Source organism: Tetrao urogallus (assembly GCF_951394365.1).
Source record: "Tetrao urogallus genome assembly, chromosome: Z".
Lineage (NCBI taxonomy): Eukaryota > Metazoa > Chordata > Aves > Galliformes > Phasianidae > Tetrao > Tetrao urogallus.
This window is the reverse complement of record NC_136816.1, coordinates 62,636,852-62,662,608: the sequence shown is the minus strand read 5'-3', so window position 1 is coordinate 62,662,608 and position 25,757 is coordinate 62,636,852.

Genomic DNA, 25,757 nt, shown 5'->3' with positions numbered 1-25,757 from the left:
TATAGATTGTATGTTTGTTTGTTTGTTATCAATAATTTGATTGGCTTCAAAGATTTCAAGTCGTCTACTTTCCATGCAGTTGAACTATCCCCTTGAGTGGTCTTACATTTGCTTCGTTTTGCCTGACGCAGCCTGTGACATGACAAATATTTGTCTGCTGTAGTTTTTGGCATTTCACCTTGTGCCTACACCAATAGAGAACTCTTTACATCACTGTTCAAAGACAGAATCTGTGTGAGTATTTCTGGTATAGGGGATGAGAAGATTGAAGAGCAAGCAAAAGTCTTGTGTTAGTTCCCTGAAGAGTGGTTTCTTTTCCCTTTGACCTCCAGAGGGCATGGACAAATAAACAGTTTAGTTTGTGAATCTGGAAGCAGATTAGCATGTTTGTTATGCTCAAGTTAAGTGCCACCAGCTTTAGCTTCAGAAACTGCTAGACAAATTAGTATAGGAATTAGGCAGTCTATTGGAATACACTGCTATAAAATCAAGGCAGCTTCAGTGGCAAAAAGTATGTATGGGTTCTTATTTTTCTGTGTGTACTGAAAGAGCTGCTAAATCTTCATTATTTTCCAAGAGCAGAATGAAGGAAGGAAGCCAGGCGATTTGGCTCCTATGTCATCATACTGAAGTCAGAGTCCCTGCAGGAGGGAGATGTTTGATAGCAGTGCAAAATTATCTATACGGTGATGAGAGTGGCTGCATAGTTGTCATGATTTTCAAATTACTTTAATAGAATAATCCTGCACATTTTTCATAGAGAAATATGACAGTATTTAAAATTAGACCTGTGGGAACTCAGTGGGGAAAAATGTGCCTGGCAAGAAACGTGCATTTGTTTTGATTTTGCTGCTTTATTTTTTATTTTTATTTTTTTTTAATCTTTAAGAAATTGTAAATCTCTTTCACCTTTGTAAAGCTGAGCATCATCACAATAAAGACCATAGAAAATTCTGCTGGCAAAGAAAAATAATGCAACTAATGTTTTCCGAGCCACTAGTCAATATTTTTTTGATGTCATTGCAGAATGGATCGTATGCATTAGAAGAAATATGGGCCTTACAGATCATAACCTTCAAGCTTGCTTGCCCATTTACATTTTTCTAGCACAAATGTGGAAGTATCTCATTTTGTGTGCCATCAGCCAAGGCTAAGCGGTCAGGGTTGAAAGGGGTTTTCTTGCTACTGAAAGAATTTTTCAAAATAATTGCCCAGTTCTTCTGAGTTATTGCTGCATTGAGCACTTTTCCATGACGAACTTTAATTCAATTACATTGCTTTAAACTATTCAAGTCTATTAAACACAGGGTCTTTGCCAAATAAGGATGCTGGTGCTGCATACAAAATAACTTGAAAGTTTCAGTATCAGAATATCAAAGTGCATCCAAAGATTTTTCAGCCAGAGAAATCTGCTTACAGAAGCCAGAAGATTTCATAAAAGCAGGTAGTCAGTATATCTCATCCTGTATTTTACTGATGTATTTATTGATTAAGTGGAGAAGGAGTTGGAAGGGAAACAGAGGTTTTGCTCAAATTCAAAAAAATAACCAGGCATGGGAAGAACTGATAACAGCATGGAAGTGTCTAAATCACCAAAGTTCTAGGTACCTAAGCAGTGAAAACAAATTATTGGAATAGGTTAGATATTCTCAAAAATGGACAAAGGATTTGGGATGCATTCATTTTCATCCAGCACATCTATCCACAGTGAGTATGCATTGCACAATCCATATGAGAGAGATACCAAGAAAAGCCCTGATAATTTTTTTCTGTGCTATTTCTTTGTTTAAAAATCCGTAGAAATCTTTTATAAAAATCCCTTAAGAATCATATGAGAAATAATTTTGCATTTACACAGCAGTAAAGAGGTGCTTCTTGCCGAAGTAGAACCCTAGCTGTGAAAACTTGAGCATCTCTGACCACAACTGACATTTAAAACATCTACTGCTAGAAAGTCAAACTGAAAATGTTCTCAGCATAGCAAGTAGTCTGATCAGTGAGTCACAGGCATGCCTGCTTTCCCTTGTGGCTGTCAGTACTGGCTTACAGAATTCTGGGAATTATATTCTTTTGAAGACTTTGTCCTTGTCTTCAGATCTCTGCTTTGAATCCAATTAAACAAGATTTTATCTTCAAGATAGTGTTCTCTGCAGGCATAGCTAGAAAAGCATTCTTAAAATGGCATTCTTGGTGCAGAGTGAAGAGTGCAGGTGGTAAATATAATTCCATATTATAAAAATGTATTCTAACATTTATTAAAAGTGATATTTTTTTGGCATCTCCAGGTGTATTTATATGAATCACAGTTAAGATTTTTATGACTCTGGAAAACTCAATGGAAACAGAACCTAGAAAACTCTTTCAGAAAAGGATTTCCATAATTCAAATCTCATGTATTTCTCAGAGCATTGGTAGATCATTATGTTATGAAAATATGTGAATGTCTAGAATAAGGTAGATTACCATAAGTAACTTCAGTATTGTTTCTTGCCCTTTGTTCACAATTCTAGATGAAATTAATATGTTCTCAATGGATACTGTTGTTTCCCAACATCTGGTCTTTGATGAAGAACTCAGTTCCAGCAAGCCCTCAGAGAACCATTGCTTATGATAGATAAGTGTTTTATATTTTAGAAAAAAGTTACAAAAAATAAAGACTAGCATTTTAGATACATCTATTTTATGTCTTCATGATGCTATATGTAACATAGTCTACAACATCTCAGAATCATTTTTTGCAACTTGGCCACTGCTCAAGGTTCAATAAATTTTGTTTCCTCACTCAATTAAGTAACATATTATGACATTCACAAGAGGCAGAAGGAGTTTGCCAAAAAGCAATCAAATACTCAGTTGTAGACTTTCTTGGGCCACGTTTTGGAGGGGCGTTTCTGCCGGAGAAATAGATTAGGTGTTGTTTTGACAGATCCACACTGATATTAAAAATCTGGCTCGTGGAACCACAGTGCTTGCTTGCTCAATGCCTAGTATGGCTTCCTAGCTGTAGATTAAAAATAGCAGGACTTGGCTTTATATATGGAAATACAAATTGCTACGATGAAGGGAAATCTTTCTGCGTTGGCGGTGTTATTTTGAATAGATTCTTTTATTAGTGGTTTTTATCACAGCATGAACCTCCAAAGGCATTGGACTTTTATTTTAAGAGGAGGTACTGAAATGTAAATGGTGATACTATCTAAAACTGCTGCAAGCTGTCTGTTTAGCAAAAGGCAAAAATGTATATGCAGGGTTCTAAAGTTAGATGCGTATGTTCTCATTTCTATTTTGGCATTTTAGTAAGTTTTCTCAGCATTCAGTCCTGAGAACCTCCAGATGACATGAAGATAAATGGGAGCTGCATTTCTGACAATCAACATTGCATCACTGCATGCCAAAATATAGTTGTCCTGTGTTGACAATCTGCAGGCAGAAAACTAAGGTAGATGATATTTCAGCATTACTTGAAAAAAACTAACTTTCCTGAAAGAAGGATTCATCTATGCTCAAGTAATCTATTACTGATAACTCATATATATAAGCCAAGCAGGAAATATCTTATATCTAGTTTTTCTCAGAGTACTAGAGCCTGGAACAAAATGGAATTTACACTGTGTTCTTTGAGAATGAATTATGATCCCTTTCACTATCAAAAAATGACAAATGTAGTAAAAGTGTCCATAATTTATTTCTCACCTCTAAATATAACTACTACTTAATGTGAAAATTATGAAATGATTTATTACACATCAAAGCCATTTATGATATACTGACCTAATTAAAATATATCAACATCCTCTAAGATGAAGGAGGTGTAAAGCAGCTGTATTTGTCACAGATAATATTGTTCAAATGCATTTTTATCAAATCTGTATGTTAAATAACTGTAGAAATACCCTGAGATTTTGTGTTTGCTATTATGATCTCCAAAATAAATATTCAGTTGCAAAAAGAGAACTCAAACCTATGTCTTAAGTTATAATGTCCTAGCTTTAAAACAAGAATGCATTATACTAAGTTCAGCAAGCCAAATGTTTTGGTTTCATTCTACAGAAAGGACTAGGGAAGAAATATGCATATCACCCAATTCCCATAATCATGAAAGCTCCCAGGCATGGAAAGTGACTTTTTCTGCCTTCAGTTTCCTGTTCTGTGGTCTACCACCAGCTAAATTATTCAGTTCTCTGAATAAACATTCTTCACATGCTTGGAGGGAAGAGATGCCAGAGACACTCTCACAGTGTGTGAGAGTGCTATACATATGGAAAGAATAGCAAAGAGCAGTGCATATAGGATTGAGTTAAGATGATGCCTTGATTACCTGAGTTTGTAACAGATCTCAACAGGCTTCTGGAGGTAACTGAAGCAGATCTGAGCGCTTAACTATTAAAAATTGCTTTCTAGATGGTTCATTCACTCCTCACTGACTCTATAAAGAGAAATGCAGTATCGATGTCTTTTCTCTGACCCACTGAATTTAGTAGAGGGGGACGACTGCTGAATATACTGGCTTTAAATGTCCTCCAGGGATGTTGTCAACATCTCTGTAATGAACCTTGGTAAAGATGCTTAAGGAGTTATTTTGGAATGAAAAGGAAATTCATTCAATTCAAACTACAGCCTCCATGGAAAATCTGAATTGAATGATTTGATATACAGTATTCTGCGTAGCTGAATCTGTAGGTACCAGCAGACTTAATACAGTTAAAGCAAATAACCACAATAAAGAGAGAATAAAGTAAACGATACTTTCCTTGTTATATCTTTTTAAAAGCTGCCTTCTCCTCTGTCATATCACCATGACATTCAAATGTTAGATTATTAAATAAAATGTTATAATATGAAAGGTTTCATAATAACAGCTATGCCCATGATGAGAAAATTGGCATTGAAAGTAACCTCTGACTTTCTGAGAACAGTTCTTTCATTCTGTCTTAACAACCTAATAAATTATTCCCTATCAGAGAATTGCATTTGGCTTGTAAACAGTGACCTTGTAGACCACTCTACATAAATTAAGACATAGTAGTTTTCAAATACAATCTTTTGCTCTGCCTAATTTATACCTCTGATCAGGCGATAACAATGCAGCCATTGCAGGCAAACATGAGAGAAAAGTGGAAAATCTCTTGTTTGGTTCAAAGTGACATTATTAATTTCTACTGCCAAATGGAGAAGGAATTTTGAAGTTTGTGTATTCTTGTTTCTGAAACATATCTGAATCAGGACAGGGAATCAAATACCAGAGTGAGCAAGGAATACGATCTGTAGAAAAATCTGAGGTTCTTTAATGTATGTGATGAAAGATAGCAATTTTTGGGGGGGTTGATTGTGGTATGGAGTGTCTGGGCAGCAGAAGGAAGGTGTCTGAGCTGGGACGTACTTTTCAAGTGTTGTGGAGCATATCTATGTTACCTGGAGGGGAGGGAGTACCTACTGGAGTGCCGAACAGAAGAGACATTAACAACATGGAATCTGTACTTTTAAGCCTGAATGCAGTCCAAAACTTTGTGTGTTCATTCTACAAGCCTGCAGGACTGCAAAAAATTATGGTATGAGAATCACCTTCTGCTCATTTCCAGAGTATTGGCTAGTTTCTTCAATTTATCAAATTCCTCTTAATTTTCATTTTATAACCCCCAAGTTCCCATTAAGTGTTTTGTAGAAGATCCAACTACGAAAGTTGTTTCCAGGGAATAGTAAAGCTTTTTATTCGTATAGTAGCATTTCCACAGATGTCACCAGCACACAGCGTGTTTGTGTACTGTATCTCTGCTCTGGTGTCCTGGCAGATATGTACACTAAGATATGCTTTGGAAAGTGGAACTGATACCAATGAAACTCTATATTTCACAGAAACCTTTAGGAGAAGCATAGGTATGTTGTTGATATCTCCGTATGTTTTCGAGAACAGGACCTCAGATACTAGTAGACAAATAGTAAAATTGCCCTGTTCACATCATTACTTCAGGGTGTGTCTGTCTCTGTTTCTGTTTCTAATCAGAAAAGTCACATGCTGATATTGTTCCAAAACATTCTGATTTGGGATGTAGTTCTCCAGACTTTGTCTGGGTGTTTTGTAAATTCAAATATGGTTATATTTGAGCTTGATATTATAACTCAGAGCATGGAAAAAAGTATTCACAGATCTGAGAGGACAAAAAAAAAAAAAAAAAGTTTAATGGCCTATTTCCCCCATCACCAGCCTCCCCACTGCCCAGGAAATGCAAAGCTAATGTGTATAGGTGGTCAAGATGTATGATCAGTGGCTTCAAAGCTACAGAAAATCCCCTATGATGAACCTGGGATTTGTTTACTCTGTCTTAAGAAAGGAGAAACAAGAGCATATTTTTTTGGTCAACTCTTCCAAGTACAAACTCGTGAAAGTGAAGCTACAATAAAGTGGTTCACAAGGTTTGTAATGTCCACCAGTTTGGATGCATTTGAGGCTTGGAGCTTTTATGTTCTAATTTTTTATTTTGTTATGCTTTATCGCTTCTGGCATAACTTTGGAGCACACAGCTTGCTCTAAACCAAAAGGGAAAAAGCAAAAAAGGAAATGTACAATTCTTGGATGTCAAAAATAGTGCTTAGTGCTCAAATTCCTTTGTATGTGTTTCATCTTGCAGCGTAGGAGGTTATTGTGTATCATCTATGAAGATACCATTAACTTATTTTAGTTTTCTGGCTGTTAGTCTAAATTAAGAAGCTGTTGGATATCAAAAGATTTTTTTTTTTCTTTTGTCCCCTCAGGAATAATTTAAATAGCTTATCTGAAAGGAAATGTGTTAGCATGCTTATCCAAAGGCATTCTGAGTTCTCCTCGTGGCAGTTAATTTGATCAAACAAAAACCAGAGAACAAGTTAGCAATTTCTAGGTCTTCTAAAAAGATAAATCTTGAAGACAATTTATTGTCTTTATTAGAAATGATTACTTAGTAAATGAATTTTGAAGTTCAGTTTTGCAACTAAATCAAAAAGATTCCTGACTAAAAGCAAAAGTTCAGATCTTGTTTGCGTTAATTGTAAAATTGTATCTAAGACATGCAAATGTGCAGTTTCTTAACAAATGAGTGGAATTCTTATGCTAAATATCTGTTCGTTTATTTTTAAAAAATAGTGGCTATTTTACATGTAGTCTATCATGTAACCATTTTTGTCACCATGTAGTTCATCCTCTCACACTGCTGTCTTTTCTCTTGGATAAAATCAATTCACAAACAAGAGTAAGCTGAGTGAACTAAGCCTGAGCAGATTGCATTGTGTCAGTGAAAAGAGCATGGAAAACATAGAGAAGAAGAAATAGCCAAATGGATATCTGCTTTGGTGGAAGTTCTTGTTTGATCTGTTCAGCTTGAAGTTTGTAAATTCTCTAGGGTTATTACATTTCACTTTTGTATACATTTTGTATAGCAGTATCAGTGAGTAGAGTGATATGACATCTTTTCCTAGTTAGATAATGACCCATTCTGGCTCTCCAATTGTCACTTCCTTCATATCTTGGCTCTGATAGTAGTTGTGATGTACTGCAGTAAAAGCTCCCAGCTTTCTGTAGAAAGCTCCATCGAGTCAAGAAATCTTGGAACTTGTTTTCTCAAACCAGAGTTATGGGCCATAGGTTCTGTTGCTTATATCTATGTTACTAGAAATGTAGGATTGCTTCTTCTCAAGCAAAGGCATGTTTAATAAAGTCCATCAGCGTCTTTTAGCTTAAGAAAATGAAGATTTTTTTTTCAAATATATGAAGAATATGCTGCAATTTATGTCTGTTTCCCATCAGTTCACTGTATTCATCTGAGAAGAGTCTGACTCAATCTTCTCTGTAATTACTGATTAGATAGCTGAAATTAGATTAGTTCAGGCTGAATAAAACCAGCATTCTTAGTCTGGTTTTGTACATTAAATGGAGGAAGTATTGGATGTATTGCACTGATGCACTGTATAAGTGGTTAGAAGGCAGAGTCCTTGCACATGATATAATACACCAAAGTATCTGCCTAGTTGCAGCTGTGAGTTAATACAAATAATAACTCATGATGATTTATTAAACTACTTATACTTGGCTTAGCTTTCACACATAAGAAGCACAAGAGACCACTGAGTTTGTCTATGCAAGAAAGAATTCATCTGATAAAGCAGAGGGTAAATACAAGCAAATAGTGTTGATAGATGTGGCAGGTAAATGAAGGTGTGTAAACTACCTACAATAGCAAATCTGCCTCTGTATGCCTTATTAAGGCTCTCTCCACGCTGAGTGAGTAGTAGATGAGACTCTCTTGAAGAACAGGCTCTATCTAAGCACCTGGTTCTGTTATTTCTGGAGAGCCCCAGTTCAGTTCGCGGGAGGATGACAGTGATGGCAACAATCCCAAAAAGTTGGAGAATTTGAGAATAGGAAAGCCACAGAAAAGATAATCAATGATGAGATTCTTTCTGTATGAATTAAATCTATGCATCACTTGTTTGCAATCAATGAAGAAATAAGTTTCTTGCCCTAGGGAAGCTTTCCTTTGATGGTCTTGCTTACTTGGATTTTGTTTATTGAAACAGTCACCCTGTAAATACTGAATTATTGTAATAGATGCTTTTGGATCATGTGCAATGCAAACTATGAAGAAAAGCTATCATAAAATGCTAGTTCTGATAGACTTTTATGTTATGTAGCATAGGTGATAGGAAATTTGAACAATTGAAGTGTGAACACCACAGAACTTTCCCAGGTAAATTATAAGCTGTCTGTTCAACGATTAGAAGATTTTACTATTTTAGAAAGCACGACATATTATTTGAAGTAAAAAGGCTCACTCTATCATGATGCATTCTACATTTTATTTTGCATTCTTTTGAGAGTTGAGACTCCTCTGATGTCAGCTATGTTTCTATGTTTTGAGAAGGAACAGGCACTAAATACTAGCTTTGAGTTAAAAGTAGTATGTTAGAATTTGAGATAGGCATAATAATGTTTATTTGATTCCCTTATGAATCCAGTGTGAATTAATACTGATAACAGCCATCTTTTAAAAAACTGTCTTTAAGAAACCCTTCTGCCACCCACCCTCTACCAAATCAAATCAAGTTCTTTATGTTTGAGATCATGTGTTATGCCAGGCTTTTGTCCAATGTGAATTCAGTCGTTAGAAGGCTTTAGTAAGGAGATTAATAACAAATACTGACAGACCTAGATTATCATTATAATTAACTCTCATGCATTATATAACATCAAAGGAGTATCTGGATTCTCCATCAGAGGCTTTGTTTATAATACAGATAGAATATATGTGTTTAGTATAATCTTTTATCACTCTTCAAGAATACTACACTGGCTTTGGACAAATATTTGGCAGGATATTTTATTGGTTTAAGTGCATACACAACTGACACAAATTACTATAATAAATGTTCCATCATTTCCCCTTCAGGTATAGGGTAAAGAACCAATATCTGTATTGCATTATATTAAAAGGTTGGATAACTACAAATAGATGTTGGAAGAGTTCATAGTACCGGCTTTCAGTAATATACTGGCTTGCATGTAGCTTTAGTGCAATGGTTACTATGTTAGGGCTACAACAAAGAGCTCCTTATTTATTCTGCTCCAAAATTACTGATCATGATACAGGCATATTAAACATTCATGGCAATGCTGCTGGAGATCTGCTGACTCCTCTGGACTTGCTTCATCTTCATAGTGGCAGTAAAGCTAAGTAGTAGGCTCACGGACTTCAACTTAACTTAAAGCAGAACAGGATATCCACAGAGCTCAGAAAATTTAAAAAATATAGATATTCAATACAATGATTTTGAAAAAGGCAGGAGAAAAAAAGGGAAACAAATGAAAGTGGATAAGAAATAAGCTGGGGTTTGTTTGATGTGAACATGGCTCTAATCTCAGGAGGAAGTGATGTTAGGGAAAAAATTGGTGAATTTGTAATTGGTGCAACCATGTGATAGGTGTTGTGAATGTAAATGTGAAGTGGCTTAAATCTGGGTACACAATCTGCAACAATGTACAAATGGTCAGACAGATAGGAAAGAATGCAGATTAGCAGCTGCTCCTGCAACACGTCAAGAAAATACATATTCCCCTAGCACACAGCCAATGTTATATCTGCATTTTGTTAAGGAAGACTGTTGCAAGGGTAAGTATATTTGCAGCAGCATTTTGATTGAATAAAAGAATGTAATGAGAATAAAACGTGACTAGATTCCCTGGTATTTAGGACACACTTGATTTCTTGGCCAGAAATATTAACATGGGATATATTCTTGTGCAACTTCATGGTCAGATTGTTTAGGTAGCTCAAGTGTAAGAAAAGTAGCCCCAAAACAATAAAAAATGAATCAAATCAATACCTTATTTATGTTGCAACTGCATTAATGCTGTTGCTGGCACACAAAGAGGGTGCAGCCGTAAGGCAGTCCAGGCCTTGCTTGTCTTAAGCTGTTCTGTAACGGAAACAGCTTCAGTGACAAATGTGGTTGAAATAGCACATACTCATAGCATTGTGATCATCCGGAGTGATAAAAAGGCTGTATTTTAGTAATGTAGAAGTGTATTTAGTTGTGTATTGAATTAGCAATGTATTCGTGTTAAGGAAGAATATATATCACGTCTTTTAATTGGCACTAGACATTCAAAAGGTAATATAAAGATTGTCTACTAGATGCTTTCTTATGAAAGCGTAGCACACAAGATGATTGGAAACTAAAATTTCCATTCTGTGAATAATTCAGACTCTACAGAACTGTTCCAACTCATACTGGAATAGAAATAAATCTTTCAAAAATTAAATTTTGTGATTCTTGAAGCACTTGATTTTAAGAATATCAGATGTTGAAGACAATGCTGAACAATGAATTTTCAGCAAGGTAAAAGCTAATTATGTTTAATATTCAGTTGAATTAGATTATCAACTATGTCTGGGTTTGTCTTTGTTGATTTTTTTTTTTTCCAGTATTAAGTCAGCAAAAGTATAGATCAAGTCCACTTGAAATACTTATATTATCATATATTAGGGAGATATTTTCCTTTGCTGAAAGAGCAATGTCACTGTGATATGAGTTTGAAAATGTCAATCAACTTGTTCCAGGGAAATGTTTCATTGTCAGTGAAATAGCATGTCCCTGTTGGAAGAAACACTTTCACTGAATTTCTGGACAGTTGTAAAGAATGAAAAGCAGTTGAAATATTCAATGTGTGTGCCAGGCAGCAGAATCTCAAAAGGAGAAATGCTAGTGGCCAAGAAGGCTGATGGCATCTTTGCTTGTATCAAAAATAGCGGAAGTTGTAGATTTCAGGAAGACAGTTAAGAAAATACTAAATAAAAGTCTATTTGTTCAAATTAAAACAATTTATTTAAAATACGGCATACATAAGCAGCAACTCACCAGTGCAGAAGATCATGACTGTGATACAATTTCTGAATCCCTCAAACAGAAAAAAATAGTAAAGTTGCAGAATGCTTTTGTTAGCATTATCTGAAATGCCAGAAAAGTGTGCCATTTAAATCTTCCAAAAGATTTGTTTTCATCTCAAAGCTAGTGAGTATAGGGGGATTATTTCATAACATCTGCAAACATGCTGCATTTCTATTCGAGCTTTGCTCTTCAAAAATATTTGTGAACAAACTGCAGCCTCACAAGGAGATCATTCCTACTTCATTTGAATTACAAAGATCTGGTATATTAGGTAAAAATGGAAGCAGAATTTCGTAAAGTAGTGAAGATAGGACTGAGAGAAAATGGGAGTGTACTGAAATAAGTAAAAGACTGGCATAGGGAATATGGTTAGTTGTGGTAAGTCTAGCATATCAAAGGATTTTCAGACTGTGCACTGGAAAAAGTTTTTGAAAAACAGAGCAGAGAAGTGGAAAACTTTTAATTGAGAGTGCAGAGATTCTGTGATTGAGTTTTTGTAAGAATGTATTAGGCAGATATGCAGCCAGAGTGTTATGAACAGAATCTGATGATCTCTGCAGGAACTTTTCATTACTTTTCTCCATCCATAATTGTATGATTCCAAACTCCCCAGTTCTCCCTGTTCTCTTGAATGTCTTGCCCTATCAGCTCTTGTATGTCTTTTCACCTTGTATGTTGCTCAATAGTAGATATGCAGTAAGTCTCCATTAACCACATTTTGAAGCTTAAATAGATTTTTTATTCCTAAATGTTACCTTACTCTGACTTTATAATTGAGTGCAATTATATCAGCCCACTGAGTGAATCATGCTAAGTAGACAAAACAAGGTTTCACAAACATAGCAAAGAACAGACATCTCCAAACTTGGACTTATTTGTGAAAATGGTATGAATACTATGGTGGCACCAGTCTGAAGTAAGCAGCTTGTTGAGAAACATGGTTAACTTCATCAGGTTTGTAACTCTAATTTTTACAAGTACCTGAAGGAGTGTGGACGTGCCAGGAAAACCAAGAACTCATTGTGTGATGTTTCATTATGTCATATGTGAGAGGACTGATCTTATCTGCTCACTTGTCCATCTAGTCTAGGTTCACTACATACTTCTCTAAATAGGACAACTAAAGCTATCTGATATATGCAGCCTCATTAGTGACTTGTTCAAAGCCATACTGGTTCCCTGTCTTTACTGGGTCTTTCCTGAGGCAGACCACATCACAGTTGTCTTTTTTCCAACTACTGTATAGGAATAGCTTCTGCTAATCTTGAGGCTGACTAATACATCGAGGCCCTTCTCCTTTTTCAGTTCTCAATCTATATCTTCAGTCTCCTAGAACAAAAGATAAAGCCTGATCAGAGACAGATTTTGATGCAGAGGTTGGTTTTAAAATACACATGACAGTGAAGTTATCTGAATATTGGAAAACTGAAGATATGAGATAGTAGAGTAAATAAATCAAAGCTTAAGGTTGCTATATGAGGGACTGGGAAGAGATAATGTCAGCTTATGTGTTCAAACAGTAACAGCAGCTAAAGCAAGAACATTAGGACTAAAAATTGAGTGTATTTACAAACAATGTACATTTGCAACTTCCATGAGTTGCTACCACTATTCATACTTTGATTTGATCTCTTAACCAAACCAGATTGCAGACAGCAACCCCTTCCCATTGGGCTTGATCACCTTGCATTGCAAGCTTGTGTCCGTGTAGCTGTGTTTGTAAAGCAAATGTGCAGCTGTCCTTATCCATGGGCTCTGATGTGCCCTGCTTGTATAATCTCAGTACAAAGCAGATGCAAGAGCCAGAATTTTCATTAGTTTTAGGATATTTTGTCTTATTCTGGGGATGTAGCGTGCTTTCTGTCTAGATAATCATCTGTCAGTTTCCCAGTTCAAATAAATTTGTTGCATGTTGTCATTGCTAGGGAGTAATGGGAAAAGGTTTTAAGCTTAAAGGTGAGGAGGTTTAGATTAGATGTCCGGGGGGAAATTTATCACTTAGAAAGTGATGAGGTGATAGAACAGGCTGTCCAGAGAGGCTGTGAATGCCCCATCCCTGGAGGCATTCAAAGCCATGTTAGATGGGGCCCTGGGCAGCCTCACCTAGTGCCTGATTTAGTGATTGGCAACCCTGCACACATCAAGGGGGTTGGAACTAAATGACATTTGAAGTCCCATCCAACCCAAGCCACTCTGTGATTTTGTGATTCTAAGCTCTGACCCTGTAAAATAGTGTCAAAGAATCTATATTGTGTTCTGCACTATATAAATAAGTTTCCTGTAAGTTTTTGTTTTTGTGTTTTAAATTGTTATTCAGAATATATCCCTTTTAGCAAGAATGCAAGATTTTGTGGAGATGTATGAGTTAAGAAATGCTTGCATTTCTCTCACATTGATTATTCAATGTGAAAATTTCCTTGTATTACTTGGTAACTAAACATGAAGACTCCTTATAAACTGTGAAAATTATATCATCATGTAAAGATGCACAGATTGTGAAAATATACCACTCCTTTGAATTCAAGGAAGTCATGTATTAAGTGAAGGTCAAATCTGTTTATTAATTGGAACAATTATGTTATAATATCCATGGTCAAATAAAAAGAATTGGACACTACTGAGGAAAATTACTGGAGCCACCATCTGCATTCCAGGAACCTTGGCAGAAATCACAGTAGAAGTATATGTCTTTGCCATGAGAAGGAATCAGAAAGATGTATCTTTAAAATACTTCATCTTTATGGAACTATTTTGGAAATTACCAGAAGAATTAATTTTGCAGGAAACAGGGCCAGAAATAATGATCTAATGGCTCAGGGAAGGAAATAACTAAACAAAAATGTTGAAGACTGCCGAACAGATATATTTTGGCATATATGATAGGCTATTAAAACAATCATTTGCTTCTCTTAACGTAGCCATTTAAATCTTGATAATCTTTCATAAGCTGCTAAGGAACATACAAGAATTTATGTTTTCAGAGCAAGATATTTGCTGTTTTAGTTGTTTATGTGACTGTGTGGTTACTACCACAACCAAGAATTTTACAGATACCTCAGTGAAAAAGTGTTGATCTTCAGGAAAGTGGGAGTGGAACTGAATGATCATGTATTCATTTCAGTGCTTCATGCAGCTGAACCAAGCTTGTTGCTTTCCATTCCAGGCTTTTTGTTGTTTTTATATTCATCTATGAATATTCAGGAAGAAATACATTATTCCTGATTGTACAAGCCAGTCTGATGAACAGAATCTTATTAAACTATTGCAATATTATTTGTAAGTTTAACCACAATTCAGCCTCATCATAATGACTTAAATAAACATAATTCTCCTGTTTCTTACACTAGTAGTCAGGAGCAGGTATTGTTTCTCTGCAGGGACTGACAGCCTCATTTCATGTTGTGTGCTTTATTTCTTTTGGAATAAGCATCTCCGTTAATCCTGAAATAATTCATATTAAGCTATTGGTTGTTCTGTGAATATTCAGGTTCTGAAGATTGTCTGAGTTCTGCCTGACACTAATTATTTTCTCAGTTTGTATTGGCACTTTGCTGTGGATAATGAGTATTTACCTTGAATTCCCTGCTGACTATGCCATGGAAGAAAAAGGAACACAGACATCAGTAGTAGAAGAAATATAACAAATTAACTACATTCTGTCACTGAATCAATTTTATTAACGTATTAAAAGTACTGTGACTCAAGCAGAAATTAGCCTGAATAATTTGGATCTGGTTTTTTAAACTGCAGCATTTATCATTAGACAGACTGGATATTTTGGTTCATGTTACATTTACACAATAGATGTTGGTGTTTTGTGTGAGACCTAGGTCAAGTTTTGGCACCATATACCTATACATAGCCCAAGTTTTGCCAATCATCAGTTCTAAGATTCTGATCTTAGAACACATCTACTTGCTTTGATTATGTAAAGACAGAATATTTGTATTACAAATTTATGTCAGTCTTATCTTTCTCATTTATTTCTTAATTATCTTTATTAAACAAACCTGAGTGAGGTAAAGAACAAGCATAATATTCTTGAGAATTCATACTTTTCTGTAGCAAAATGTCTGTGTATAAAATATTGTTGTCAGAATGTTTTTATTTCAAGTACAATTAGTACTATTAGTATGGTTTTATATTTAAAATAAGTAACATTTATCTTCAAAATACAACTATTTGTTTTCTTAAAATACTAAGTATCCAGCTCAGTGTAGGTATTTTTCCAGCATACAGTCATTGTGTTTACTTCTCTAAATTGCACCCATTTGTGTAGAAGATCTCTAACTGATAACTGGAGTCTAAAGATAAGATTATTATATTGAGTGAAAAATGTCAAAGTAGGGCTTATGAGATAGTCTAATTTTTGGCAATTTTATGTACACAGTTTTTAACATGATTTAAAACCTTAGTCAGCAGACACACTTCTTAAATCTCTGACTGAATTTATCACTTGCATAACTGAGCCCTATTTCTCATCATTCTTTTATAGCGCTACTATGGAGATGCAGATACTTTTGAGATGGAGAATGGAATTTTTATGTTCATTATTTTGCTACCAAAATAATTCAGCCTATAAATCATTTCCAATATATGTGATAAAGCCAGAACCAGAAATTAAGCCCTATTAAACTCAAATGGAGCTTTGCTGAATTTTATGTATGATTCCTTGCTCTGTTCTGTGTGGTAAGATATTTTATTGCCAGTGTAAATATGTCAAGCTAGAAAATCACCAGTCCTGTCCTCCAGAAACTTTGCCCAAGCACAAGTTTGACAGGAGAGAAGCTCAACATCCCTAATCCTTAAGTGACAGTAGCCTTGGATAATGCAAGGCCACAGTAGTCTGTTAACTGCTAAAGGATGGCATAAGGTGCATGTTTGCCTTGGTATGCTTACATCTAGCAACAATGTTCCGCAATAAATAACTTGGGTATTTATTCCACATACTTGTTAACAAGCAGAGCATAGAACTTAGAGACCTAGATGGAACCAAATGGAGTTTCAGAAATTGAGTACTTGGTACCATCTCCTGAGCTTAGCACCGTCTCCTTAGGCCTTACCAAACGATGAAAAATTGAGACTACCGAACACAGAAACTGATTTCAAGCCACACTGCAAGGTTCACTTAGCAGTAGTCATGTTGATCTGACTTGCTCTTTGTCTCTCAAACAGGTCACATCAATTTTGATAGCACAGATGCTGGTGAAGCTACATTTTCTCCATCATTTGGTGTGAAGAAGACACAGTATTAATCTTCATGTTTCTGCTCAGAAACAACAAACATCATCAGAAACAACAAAAAATCATCAAATAATTTGGTAGTGGACAGCTAGCAGAAACTACACTTTAAAAGTACTGCTTTTTTTCAAATTGAAGAATGATTCATATTGAAAAACATAGGTAAAGGTGGTTGCTTTAAGAATACACAGAAGTCTGAGTGCCTTCCAAAGCAAATTAGAAGAGATAATTCTCATTTTCTTTTAAATAGTATCAAGGCACTAAACAAAGATACACATTTCATAATACTTTATAAATGGAATTTTTAAAATGATTTAATTCTCTGAGATACTCAAATTAGGAGCTGAAGCCAGATCAGTGTGCAATTTAGAATTGCATTATAATGTCTCACTTAACAATTTTTGTATCTGAGTTCTTGAATTTCAGTTCCCCTGAGAGTCTGCATCTGTGACAATTTAACTGACAAATAACCAATTGAGAAAAAAGAGGTAAAGTAGCTTAAACCTATCACCTTGGCAGGATTTGTAAACTGGCTTAGCAAACAACATTTCCATAGTTTTGTCTTCCTCAACCAAATGTTTGCCATTTTTCAGCTGAATTGGCTCATGGAGCAGCTGAGGCTGCTCATTGCAAGTCAGTTTGTTAACAAAACAATGTTGCCTAACCACACAGAAAGGTATTCTGAGTTTCAAATACAAAAAGACAAGGACCAGGTTTCTAAAATTGTCATTCAATGGGAGATACTGAATGTCCTCTCAGTGGTGTGCTGAACAGCATTTTTCCTGTTCTTTTTGTTGACTGAAATGTTCCTCTACAGTGCTCAATTCCACCACCATCTGCTGCTGCTGAGCATGTCCTAAAATTAACAAGAAAGTAATAGGAGCAGGGGACAAGGGAACTGGGGAAAAAACAAATAAATTTATTTTGGATTTTTTTTTTTTTTTTGAAACTGGATTATTATGTTTGTGGGATTCTTAGTCAACACATGCATGTTAACTGCACCTAATTATGTAGAAAGTAGTCAAATTAGAAAGTTCAAAATCACCATGCTTAGCATTCAGGCAATTTCAACTACTCAGAAACAGCCACCCCTTTTGGTACAAAAGAAAAACAAATAGAAATTTTTAATTAAGTTATATATAATAGCATTTTTATCTATGTATTTGTCACCTATTCAGACAGATTGATGTTTCAGGTTCTCAGTGTGCGATATAATTGAAAATGAGCCCATTTTCATTTAGAAGCAATGTCACAAGGTCAGAATGGCACAGTGCCCAAAATGATGTGCTCTACTGAGAGCCTAGATAGTGTTGGGCACACAGAAAAAATAGTTAAATAAATATGTTTAATCGTATCAGTGTACATGACAATGTCAGAAATATTTACGAGGAACTCTCATAGTTGGCATGAGTGCATCCCATACACAGATGAGGCATCATCTCTGTGATCTCTGCTTCTTCCATTTTACTTCTTGTATCTCTTTCCCTACTCCCTGTACTCTTACGTACTCATGTGGTCATTTTTTCCCCTGAGAGACTCAATTTGTAGAATATTAATTCAATCTTATTTGGGTTTGCAGTGAGTTCTAGCCTCAGACTTTTCAAAACAGAGTCAAGAATATGCTTTAACTCTGTAATATCCAAAAGGAAAAATCACAAGGGAAGAATTTGAGAAGAGTCTTCAAATTTAAAAACAAACAAACAAACAAACAAAAACAAAAACAAAAACAAAAACAAAAGCAACAAAAAAAAAGCCATGATAACATTTTTACCTGGCTTTGTCCTAGCAGTGGATTTACAGCAAGAGAGCAGCTCAGAGAAAGGTCACAATTATACCTGAGATACCAGAACTACACAAAAACCTTAATTATAATAGAATTGACTACAGGTCTGTATTTCATACCATACACCTTCAGCTCTTTCCCAACGGTTTGATAAAGGATCAAGAATCACAGAATCACAAAATCACAGAATCACAGAACTGTGGGGTCTAGAAGGGACCTCAGAGATCCTGGAGTCCAACCCCCCTGCAAAGCAGGCTCCCTACAACAGGCTGCACAGGTAGACATCCAAGCAAGTCTTGAATATCTCCAAAGAAGAGATGAGAATGAGGCAACAGAGGATGAACTTACATACAGGGAAAGAGTGGTGTACACAGAACAGTCTACTATTCTCATTTTTACAGATCCAAAATCAGGAGAGGGCATTACATCTGTTCTTGAGGAAATATTTTTATTTCTTTAGGAATTTTTTTATTACAGAGCAGTGTAAGGTGACTATATCATTTCTTATTCAAATGTAGGAGATATAATCCAGTTCCATATCCCAGAATTTGCTGCAATTCCCTTTTGTTTTAATTTTTTTTTGTTTTGTCATAGATGTAGAAAACGTCTTATTGATTTTTTTTCTGTTTCCTTCTCCTCATTTGTAACAAATGGTAGTAAATCTGGACACTGGATAGTTAATGATCCACTGATAGGTGAGATCTTCCACAAATGCTATTGCTGGCCTCTAGAAAGCCATAGGATAATTATACTTGTGTGGCACCACTGCGGTGTTATCCCCTGTGGCAGCAACGCATGTAGACACAGGCTAGCTGGAGCTCTTCTCACCCTGGGAAGATGCCAAGTGCTTCTCTCTTACCTCCTCCACAGATGCTCTTTGAGTGACTCATCTGGCAGCAGGGCTGCACATAGTCTTCTACTACCATCTGTATTATCCAGAAACAATGGTGAAGCTGAAAAAGAACGTTAATGTTTTCTTCTAAAAATATAAAGATAGATATGCATAATGTAGATAAGGGTTAATAAAGTAGCAGCTATATAGTGTTTATGCCCCAAGTGGCTTAGAGTAGAACACTGTATCCTTCTATGTATAAGGACTGGTTGATGGCATTATATTTGTCTGCATGCTGTATGTCTTTTAGCACATTCTTTAGTTTCTTAATGTATTTCAGTGGAGTTTTGTTATCAGCTAGATGTTTTTTTCAAGAGGCCAAAAAGAGGGACTGGAATGTGCTGTCTTTAGCTCAAATACACTGGAGAAATATTCCCTAATTACAACAGAGTAGTTCAGCAGTGGAACAATTAAAAAACAAACAAACAAACAAACAAACAAAAAACACTTTTTCTTTTTTAAAAATAGACTAAGCCTAGAGAAAATGGTAGGGGAAAAGTCACTTGGTCTGTGTGGCAATTGATGAGATTGCTTAAGAGGATACTCTTTTAATAATTAGTGATTTTGTTAATTCTTAGGATGAGACCTAATTCAAGTAGTAACAGGCAAGTTAAGTAAGTAAAACTTTGAAGGAGAATTTCAAAGTCTTAAAAAGTGATGTGTGTGTGAAAACTTTTACTTTGAACAGTGAAAGTATGGAGCTCTCTACTTATAGTCAATCAGCCCAGGATATGTTATCATCATTGTCTTCTAGATGCTGGTGTTTTCCTCCAGCCTCTGCTGTTGTACAATCTGCAGTTTGGAACAGGAGCAGAGGGCATGCACAGCTTTTCTTTTTTAAAAATGAGTTGCACTCTGTAAACATTAACAGCGTGTGTAGATCTTCTTTGGGCAAACGCACAATTTTGACCAGCTTTCATGCTAGGAAACACAGTATCATTGAGTAAACAAGTCTACTCTGGTTTACTTGCCTGTCATAACTACCTGTCTGACTCCCCCAAAGAGGAGTTGCCTTTTGCACTGCTATAGTAGCTGAATAAACCTTCAATGAAGCTAAGAGAGGAATAAGATTAAGGTCTTACAATTATATGTAAGACACCTAACAATATATGTTGCACATATAATGTCTAACAATTATATGTTGCAATGCTAATATTAGAGTACAAATACATTAAAAGATCAGAGATAGATTAATACTGAGGAACCCAGTGAGGGTGGGGCATGAATGAAATAACTGTTGAGTTGTGCACAAAGTAAAACACAAATAAGTGCTGAAATTAACAAAATCGGATACATCCTGCACAAAAAGAGGTGAAACATTATTTAGTTCTCCCTAAAATGAACGCTCTATGAAAGATAATCTACTTTATTTATCTGTGACGTAACTAATAATGCTGTCATCAGGCATGGAATGTGTGGCTCTGAGTTCCTAAGTTTCTCTTGTGCTAAATAGTGATTAATTCATCCCTCCCCATGAGTCCTCTCCCTGGCCCTGTCCTCAGCAAAATTACAATTGCAGCAAAAGAATAAGGTTTGTCAGTAATTGTTTCTACATTTTACATATTATGTGACCTTTTAAAGACAAGTCTCTGATTACCCATTTGAGAAGAATATTATTAGGGAGGGGAGGAGTATATTTTTTTATTGGCCTTTGTTGCCTAAAGTGAAGAATTTGTGTTTCCACTACAATTTATGAATGGATCAAATCTGCTGAAGAGTACTGATCTCACACTCTTGTTTTTTTGTTTTTTTGTTTTTTTGTTTTTTCCCAAACAAAATTCCAAGAAATGTCTGATTGTGAACTAGAGAATATTTGGTTCAGATTATGTCCAAGAAAACTCATTAATTAATTTGACTGAACAAGGGAAGAAAATGGAGGGAAAGACAAAACTGTGTATTAGTTGAAGGCCGTTTACTGAAAAATATTACCCTAAAAGGCAATCCAAAGGAGAATTGAACCCTACATCATTAACAAAAAAGTCATCAGATTCCATTCTATAATGAATAGACACAAGCAGTATTTCTAAAAATCATTCTGCATGAATAATAATTGTAACCAGGATGTTTTCTAAATTTATAATTATGAACCCATAACTTGAATGATTATTTAATATTATCTGGGGAAACACCGTCTATACTTATTCCTCTGTAAAATGAGAAAATGCAAAAATATATAAATCCACTAATATCCATTTGAGATATACCTATTTCTAGAATTATAGCAGGGTCAAGGCAAATTTTATTCTAAGATACAATGGCATAAACTTATAGCAATTGTCTGTGAAAAAATCCAGGGAAGAATAAATAAAGCAGCAATTGCAAATGAAATACTGGAAATGATTATGTTTTCTATCATACGGAAATAGCTGTCAGCTGGATGGCTCAAAGTCAAATGATCTAAGTAAATCATAATAATAGCAATATTTATAACTGCTAGAGATTGAAAGTTCACATGGTTGTTACAATTAGTAATGATATATGGTACATTACTAAAGAGACATTTTGTATTTCTCTGTCAAAGGCAAAGATAGTTCAGGTGAAGATTTTTATCGGTTACATAGGATGGTTAGTTGATTTATGAAATGGCCGTGATTTTCTTGCAAAATACCACAAAATACATCCTGTATGTTTTCCCATGGCCCCTCTCTGCCCTATGTCTTTGTATTTTTCTGTCTCAAATTTTAAAATTGTTTGTTGTATGACAGTTCAAATGTCTTTAAACTATGTTGAGATGGTTGCAAAAATTAAAACAGGATATTGACTTTGCTATATTCTTGCCTTTCTTGTGTTACATTTTGTTAATATGACTTAAAATGATTTTTCAGTTTTCAGAACTCGCACAGAGTATTAAATGATAAATTAGCAGATTATATTTATCTTCTAGCTAACTTTCAGAGACTACCGCAGGCTCAAAATTAGATGGATGCAATCACCTTGTGAATTCTGTGCAACATTCCACTGCCTGGATTACATTATTTATAAGCCATTCAAAGTAAAATTTAAAAACAAGTGAGTACAAATCAACACATTCCAGATGGTTTTCCAATTGTAAAGTCTCCAAATAGCTTGTGTTGACAGTGAGTGACTGAGTTAGAACCGTAATTTGCTCTGGCAAGAACATTTAAGTGCATCCCACACACCCCATCACTGGCAGAGATAAAGACTCAATGAAATTTTTGAGCTTAATCAATTTACACACCCACATCTGCCTGCGGACAGAGCAGAAGCTACCATCTGGCTTTGAAGAAGACCGAGCACACAGGATTTCCTGACTTCTCCCTAGCAGAACACCTGCCCTGACTTGCTCAATGCCCTTGCAGGCTATATGGCAAGATCAGCAGGGTCAGAACACAAGCACAAGAGTGCTATTATTCTTGCCTTTAAAATGCTGCCTGGAACAGCACTGGCTGCTGCCAGCCTTTCCTGATGATGTTGACATACTGCTTGAGGGATCAGTTGGACCTAGGACATTTCCAGAATGGGAAAGTCCATCTGTTTGGATCAAGAAAAGAGCTTAGCCATACAGAGAAATCTTGTGCAATGTTTTACCTCTGAGATGGAGACGAATTTTACTCAGAGTAGTTTACTAATATGTATATTTTCCTAAGCAACTTGCTCTAGATATCCTTGCTTGAGCAGGGGAGTTGGAGCAGGGGAGTTGGACCAGATGACCTTCAAAGTCATCTTCCAATTTCAGTTATTTTGTGACTCCATGAAAAGTAAATACTAAATGTAGGGAAGTATACGTATCTGCAAATACATAGATAGATAGATAGATAGATAGATAGATAGATAGATAGATAGATAGATAGATATCTGCTATATAAAAGGTATCAGGCAGTACTCTGTAATCCTGAGACCAAGTGCTGCAACTAGTATCTGTGTGGTTTCTGCAGCTAGTAGCTGTATACCTACAGAATAACATCCCCTCTACTCTATGGTGGTGAAGCCTCACCTGGAGTATGTTGAGTCCACAGTACAGGAGAAACATAGACCTGATGGAGCACATCCAGAGGAAGGTCATAAAGGTCTTCCATGGAATGGAACACCTCTCCTACAAAGACGGGCTGAGAGAAGTGGGACTGTTCAGGCTGGAGAAGAGAGGGCTCTCAGGTGATCTGGTAGTAGCCTTTCAGTATCTGAAGGGGAGCAACAGGAAAGAAGTGAACAGACACCTTAGCAGGGTCTGTATTGATGGAAGAAGAGGAAATAGCTTTAAGCTTAGAGAGGATAGATTTAGGTTGGGTATAAGAAAAAATATTTTACAGTGAGGGTGGTGAGGCATTGGAATGGGTTACCTAGTGTTGTGGTTGATGCCCCGTCCCTGGAGACTTTCAAGGCAAGGCTGCATAAGGCCCAGCGCAACCTATCTAGTTGTAGTGTCCCTGTACATTGCAGGGGAGTAGGACTAGATGGCCCTCAGAAGTCCTTTACAACTTTAAGGATTCTATGGTTCTATGAACTCTGGATCTCTTCTGGGTCCTGTGTGGTAGCATTACATAAATAAAGTTTAAAGTGTCTGAAAGAACATAAGAGCTTTGTTGCGGGCTGCCAGAAGGATGTGTTGCAGAACAAAAAATGGTTAAATACCTCTGTGGTCTGTATGGTCTGTAGCAGAAGGAAACTTCAGAGCTTTGAGGATTCAAAATGCTAGAGAGAGCCAAGCTCTCCATTGTGGCCTCGGAAGCAGTCCTTAGAGTGGGTTACTTTCAGAAGTTTATATAATAATTGCATGGAGCAGAAGAAACTGGGCTACTCAGGTGAACAAGAAAGGCTCAGCATTTGATAACAGCTTTGATTTAACAGCATCAAAACATCCAAAGTGACATGTGTTGCAGTGAAATAACCACAAGCATTGACAAAGGGAAAACTGTTCTGTGTAGCAGTGTTACTCACAGGATTTCTTCCTTTCCCAAGTAGTGTCGTCATGCATCTGAGTTTCCCAAGACTTGACTTCTTTTCCAGGAAGGCTTTGAAGTTTTCAATTATTTATTGAAACCTACAGTGGCTGTGTTGGAGCAGTAATATCTTCTTGGCTGCCGGATACCTGGTATCATCACATAGATCCGGGACAGTTTGCCATCTCAGCTTGTACAAAAGTAGAGAGAGTAGTTGGATGCTTCCAAGAAATGCTGGCTCTGCAGCACAAGTGCTGCATGCATCTGCATATGCAAAATCCTCCTGGCAGACTCCAGCTCCCAGAAAGCACTAAGTATTCTGGAGAAAAAGCTATGGCAACCCTGTTCTCAGTGAGATGGAACAGTGATTGATGAGCATGCCGGATGCCTTAATCTTCGCATATGTTAGCTGTTTACTGTTTATCTTGATGTAATTAACTGAATGGTCCCCATAATGGTTCATCTAGTGTCATGAGAATTGGTATCTTCTTCTCCTATCAGTTGCAGCTGTCCTATTCTAGTCTGACTCCAGTGTACATGCTGTACTTGCAGTGACTCACATGCTGAAAAATGTCGTAACCACATGAAAACTCAGAACTGACCTAGAGAAGGCATGCAGATGCATTTAGATATGTGAATGGTAACTGATACTTAAAGCAGGACAAAACAGCACAAAAAAACAAAAGTCCAACTAGTCCAAGCTAGTACTAGAAGTCACTGTGAGCAAGCTGGGCTATCTATACTCAATAAGAATAAATGACCTGCTGGGTACAGATTCTCCTGCCAGAAAAACTGTTCTAGAAATAAGTTTGTAGTGAGGTGGATAATGTTACAACTGTTCTCAGCACAGCTCCTGTGAATGAGTCTCAGATTTGGAATTGATTACAGAGTTGACTTTTTCTACTAGATGCTTAAAGCATTCTCTCTTCATTATTTCTAGAAAATAATAAGCATTCTAGGGGGCTAGGGGACTATCAAAAATAAGTCCACCAAATTTTATTATCCTTTTTTTATTTCATGAAAAGTTCATTTGTATTTTCATGTAACAGCAGATGGTCATTTAGAAGCAAGGACTCATGGGTAATCTATTACTTCTTCAAATGGCAAAACAGTCTTTCCAACGTTATTCGGGACTGCTTGCAAATTGATGCCTCATGCAACTCAGCCTAATCCAGTGTGAAACCTGATTTCCAACTATAGAGGGCAGGTGAGGATTATAAAGCCGTGGATGGATTTGTGCATTTAGCTTGAATACTGACAAGAGGTTGTTTCTTATTTTGACCTAGGCCAGAAGTTTTTTTTCCAGCAGTAATTCACATGGTCTCCCTTCGCTGAGAAATGACCTTTTAATTTTGTAATGCATTAGGAGTTCAAATTTTAAGATAAGAAAAAGGAAGCACAGGTTAGAGTTGCTTTGTAGATGGAAACTAACATCAAATGTTAGTGTTGAAAGTTATATAAAAGAAAAACTATTTTTGATGTTTCTTCCTTCCCTTTATGTTCTTTCCACCAGAGTTGAGCCTATGTC